The following is a 6,000-nucleotide window of genomic DNA, read 5'->3' as shown; positions in this document are numbered from 1 at the left end:
TCCCTATTCCATTCGTCGGTCCTCGGGTAGGAAAGGAAAAATCCCTGGAGAATCCGCGTTCCACCGATCGAGTCCCGGAAATCTTTTACCTTCGATAATTCCGATTCCGCGAAATCGAGAACGCGATGATTCCTCGGCCTTTTCCGACTCCGTTTCGATGCTAACGAAATTGGATCGACTTCTCCGCTTCCCCCTTTCTTTGGCAATCGAGAGCTTACCTACACCGATGCCGTCGAGCCTCCGCGATCGAATGGCCGATAAAATCGCGAAGCGCAACAGGCTATCTCCCGTTGAAACCGGGACCGAGGCAGCGGCGATAATTAATATTCGGAAAGTAATTAAACCGGCACGCTCGCGTTCTCGTTCGACGGCGATTGGACCGTGGCCGGAACGGTCGCGTCGAAGCGGCGGCCCGTGTCTTTCGGATCCTCTGCCAGCGACCGTGTCCACCGAAATGATCACGGTTAGTGCGCCACGATCGCTAATTCGCCGCATTCTCCTCGCTCGTTTCCGTTTCCGAACATCGTCTCGACGACGAAGCGCCGAGTCCGCGTATCGTCGCGCGCGATCCAAGCAACGAGGAGAAGAATACGAGGCAAAGTAGCGGCGCGTTGCGTTACCGTGTCGTAGGAGACGGGACACACGTGGATGCTCGAGGACGAGTGGTATCGCGACGTCGTTTGCGCAGTCTGTTGGCCAACTAGCCGGTTCACTCGGTCGTCGCTGTTGCTCTCTCCATCGTCGCAACGTTGCGGAGCGACACGATCGCACCGTGACATCGTTACATCGACGTACCCTAGGGGGGCATCGGCGGGGGTTGGTTGGATGGCGAGGGTACTGCTTCCGCCTCCATTGGCACCGGTGCTGCTGTCGCCATCGCCGTCACCGTCGCCGTAGAGGTAGCTCCCTAGTTCCCAGCTGCAGCTACCGGAAAAGGGATTGCCGCATTCGAGCGTAGGTGCACAATTTGGAGGGCTGCGTCGTGGGATTGATTTGCATCCTCCGGCTCATTTGCCGGGTCGTGTCCTGCGGGAACTACCTCACCCTACGCTACGCTCTCGTCTCTCCTACCCCCCTCGCTCTCACGCTCGGCTTTTCCATTTTCTTTTCTCTTTGTGGCGGCTTTTCCAGCTTTCCTTTCTTCCCTATAGATCCTTCCAATTTTCTCCACCGTTCTATCTGCCTTCCTTTCCTCTTTTCCATTCTTCTCCGCTCTTTCTTCGCGTTCCCCTTTGCCGTCACAAGACCCGCACAGCCGCTCCTCCCGTCTCGTGCCCGTGCCGTGTTAGACACGGCAAAGCGGAAATCTTTTGTTTCGATTCGATCCGTCGAGTACCTACGCTCCTTTACGTGGCTGCTCGTCCCTCGTGTGTACACCGACTGCACAACGCGATGTACACGCACGGAGAATCTTTTTCCGCAAAAATTATCGCGCGCGCGCGCGCGCGTGGTATTCGCGAGTGACGGGTTATTGCCCGAACCCAAGGACGCCTTATATCCCATCATCTTTCATCGTTCGCGTCGCTGAGATATTTGCTGCTCGACACGACGGGGGAACGACTCTCCGATCTTTCTCGAAAAGAATGGAGACGAAAGCGTTCCTGCGCATTCGAGAAGCTGCTCGAGGATGAACTAATTGAAAGGTCGGAGAAGATTTGTAATGAAGGAGGACTCATTGTTCGGAGCGAAAAGTTGCGATAAAGGAGTACGTTTCGCCCCGTAGAGTACATCGGAAACGAATACTCGTCTTTGAGACTGCTCGTTTCTGGACTTTGCTTCCGAGTCGAAGATTCTGTTCAACGGCTACGAAGCGTTAGTCGTGCTCGGAAGAATCCGGCCGTAATCTCCGTCGCTGTGAAATTTCCCGAAATTTCCATGGTAAAATCAGAGGAAAGCCACGAAACCGGGGGCGGAGGGGTTGCTCGCGGGCCCAAATCGCGAATGAACTTTGTCGTTGGCCGCGCACGCTCCGTTGAAGCCACGCGGAATACCGAATGGAACGGGACGAAACAACGCGGAACGGGATGGAACGGGATGGAACGGGATAGAACGGGATAGAACGGGATAGAACGGGACGCGAACCGGACGGAACGGAACACGGAACGAGATACGGAGAAGAGAAGAGACGAAGGCAGGCGACACGCCGGATAAACCAACAAGCGAGCTCTCGCTGGGGACGGTAAACTAATTTGCAATTTATACCTACGTTGGGGAACGATCCCGTCTCTTTGCTACGTCGTGCTGCCGTCCTGGCGCTCGACTGGCACCTAATATCAAAGAACTCCGTCGTGTACACCATCGTCCGACTCTTTTCTTTCTCAGCGAGAGAATGTCGCTTCTGCCAAGGAAAACGGTTCGTCGACTAGGATAATCGAGGATTCCGAGCGTCGCAGCGCCAAACAAACGACGCGTTTCCTCAACATCCCTTTACTCTCTCTCTCTCTCTCTCTCTCTCTCTCTTAAATCGCGAACGATCGCGTGAATCGAATACGATTCTTCGAATGGACACGATCCGTTCCAAGTCTAGGTTCGTTTGAATAAATCACGCCGACTCGGAGTTTACGAGTAGATGCAAAGTTTCGCGAACGCTCCGAGCGAAACGTCAACTCGGCTTTGAACCTCGTTAATTACTCAAATCGTCTCGCTGCTTCTCGCCTCGTCGCTCGACATCCTTTCCGCTTTATTTTTAAAACGATTCCACTTTCGGTACCACCTTGCGACGATTCGCCATGCCCGAGGAGACGTCGGAAATAAGTATGACATCGACCGTGTTTATCGATATGCCGTCGAAACGTCGCGCGTCCCGAGTTTATAAAATTCCATGCTGATCGTTGTACCGTGACACCGTGAAAATCGAACGGAACGGGAAACGGGGAAACGGGGAAACGGGGAAACGGGAAAACGAGACGGAAACGATACTACTGCTATTTCGTTCGTTCTTCCGAGCATTTGGACTATGGAGCAGCTACCGTGAACCGTGCTCGGGCAAGAGAAGGAAAGAAATTAGAATACGAACGGATGGATAGTTGGGCAGGGGCAAGGAGAACGCTGTAAGGGAAAGAACTGCGCGAAACGAGAGATGTTTCGCGCTCGACCGTTTAAACGAAAATGGAGAAAGGGATAACTAAAGGAAAGAATGCAGAGACGCGGAAGGCACGGTACCCCTCTAACTGTGCCAGGTATGCGTAAAACAACGCACAAGCGAGTCTCCCGATCGAAAGGCGACAGCCCGTGTTCTCTCCTCTCCGCGCAATTTTTAAACCTACGAAACGTGGGATGAATATCAGGCAGTGTATCGAAATATGAGTTACTATGAAACTAGTTACGAGTTTGATAGTCGTTTTCACAGCGACCAACTTCATCACCGACGCGATACGATAACCAGAAATCGAAAACTATCGTAATATAGCTCTGCAACTTCGATTCGCCGAAATAGTTTCAAAGAACCATTATTTTCTATAACGCTTAAAGAGAAGCGAAATCCGATAAGATATTTATTTTTGTTAGAAATTCGATAGCTTTTAAAATAGAACTGACCTAAATACCGATAGTTTTAGAAACGTAACACGGTTACTGGCACGTTTAAGAATATCGTCGTAACACGTTTAGCGCAATTTTGTTAGCGTAATGATCGTCTATATATAGAACATTAAATTACATATTTCCGCAGTCGCGTCAATCGTAAGTGCCGCGCGTAGAAAATTATACTTTGAATAATTCGTGTAGCTTTAATCACCGATCGATAGCCATCGGGGAAAGTGGAAAACAAGTTCGTTGTCCAATGGCAAACGCAAACACGGCAATATTTTTAATCCCGCGAGGCTAAATCAATCGATCGAAATGCAAGAATAACGAAAAAGTTCGAATCCAATATCGTAGCGTTACGCTGGTTCGCCGTTCGTTCCCAAGTTATTGAGTTTCAAAGCGCGATAGTCAATTCGAAGGTACGTGCCATCGGCGCGCAGGATATGCCACTCTAACTGACGAATTTTACTTCTCAACTTTGTAATTCGATAACGCACGGCCGATTCGGCAAATCGGACGATGGCACTCGGTAACGCGTGCTCCAGTCACGTTACGACTTCCTTTTCCATCTCGCATCGCTCTTCTCTACGTGATCCAACGATGTATGGATCGTAGACTTTACGATACAGCCAGATGCCACGTTAAGGTCTCGAGTAATGGCGTCGAATCAACGCAGCGACATCTACGAACGTTTAAGGAATCCCGCTTTGCTACGCCTGTCCGGCGTAAAAATTCACAATTTTTCCAGTACGCCCGGGAAACGGAGCAATTTCAATTAGATCATTACTTAACGGATATTACGGATAAAAATTCACGTTGTACAGCGATTTTATTAATTACCGCGATTAAAAAATTGATCGACTCGTTAAAGTATTACCGAATTCATGAATTCGTGAATTCATCGATCGGAGTGCTAGGTTACCCCGAAATTGTCCACTGCGTGAGCGGTTGTACAATTTTCACGACGGCATTTGATTAATTTCCGTGGCTTCGATCTCCACGAGGATCGAGCACGTTTCCCGTTTACCTACTAGTTGGAAACGTCCTTCGACCGAAATCGAGCGAATACGGAATTACTCGCGCGAGGGTACGACGCGAGCTGTAAGCGTACCATGTCTCGCGCGGATATCGCGGAACGCGAGTTTACCCTGCAACGGGTGTTTCCAAGAAAAACAACGCTCGAGACGCGGAAAAGGCGCGAGTGGGATCAACGACGAGGAGGGGAAAATTGGAAAAACACCTATCTTACGCTCGGCTTCGTGTTCGGCGAATTAATCTTGGGATTTTACTCGACAGGTGGCTGGCTGTAGCGACGGGATCAGCGCGTTGATTCGATCGATCGGTTCTCGCGATCGGCGACCAATTTGGCCCGCGCGCGTGTCTCGAGCGATACGATCGAGCGATCTCGCGACCGAGGTCAGCGACACGTTCGCGAAAACGATTCCTGCCGGGAAGCGGAGTCGACCGGTATATTCGACTGGGAAATTGCGGCCTGTTTCTTAGGTTTCTCGCGAAAACAAGTACCCTCTAGAATCGCGCCCGCGCGATACCCAACGGTCGACCTTATTTCCTTCGTGAAAAGTCGTCGAGTCCGCGCCACTAATTAGAATGCATATTCCGACTAGCCGTAATTGTAGGACGTGCAATGCTGCGCCATAATTTCATTACGTCTTAATTAACACGATGGCACGCGCGCCAAGCTTAAGGATGCACGAAATATCATCGAGGACACGTTACACGCGGCATTAACCGCGTGTAACGCCTACGGTTGCTTGTTTCGCGTTATTTTCTTCCATCGATTCCCCTCGTCTTCTCTATAATCGTTATCCGGACGTCGAAAGTGGTTGCCACGGATATATTAACTGGAAAAAAAAAAATATGAAATAACCCAGCTTGTTACTCAGCGGCGTATTTTCGAGCTTGCGAATAACGTATTAAAGCCGCCGAAACTTTGCACGATTATTATTCCAAAGTTCTCCATATCTTCGCTATGGTAATAAGCTCGCGGGGAAATGGGAAACTCTCTTCTTTAAAACGGTTTCAGTTTTATACTGTTACGACTTTCCATTCCTGAGATATCATCGTTTAAAGCGAAGCATAATGTTTAACGTTTTAATATCGTCTTCCTACTCGCACGACTGAATCTCGTTTCTATCGTTACCCACCTATCCTACGCGTACATCGTCTTACGGGTATGGTCAACGATGAGACACATCGAGTCAACGACGGTATACTTACTATTACGATCACGCGTACGTATTTCCATGTGTGGGAAACAGGTCGCAGGATTTCTATACCTCCCGTACGCCATCGCGCTATTTCTCGCATTTCGAACGCTACCGTTTAAGGTTTAATATCGCCTCTCGAGGATCGAACCGGAACTCTCCACGCCGAACGAATGCACCGACTTCCCTTCCTATTTTCCGAGTATCGACAGAAAGCAAGCGATCCTTGACCAGCGGCGATTCCAAAAAT

The 6,000-nt window shown here is 50.0% G+C and overlaps 1 protein-coding gene across 3 annotated transcripts in view; it reads right to left on the bottom strand.

The window, feature by feature from the left end:
* The window catches only part of LOC108555877 (cell adhesion molecule 2), a 43,684-nt gene that overhangs the window by 13,934 nt on the left and 23,750 nt on the right, over window positions 1-6,000 (bottom strand). The window lies entirely within an intron of this gene.

This window comes from Eufriesea mexicana, unplaced genomic scaffold (assembly GCF_001483705.2).
Source record: "Eufriesea mexicana isolate 0111107269 unplaced genomic scaffold, ASM148370v2 scaffold305, whole genome shotgun sequence".
NCBI classification, from domain to species: domain Eukaryota; kingdom Metazoa; phylum Arthropoda; class Insecta; order Hymenoptera; family Apidae; genus Eufriesea; species Eufriesea mexicana.
The sequence above is the reverse complement of the archived record's forward strand: the minus strand, read 5'-3'. Positions and strand labels throughout refer to the sequence as shown.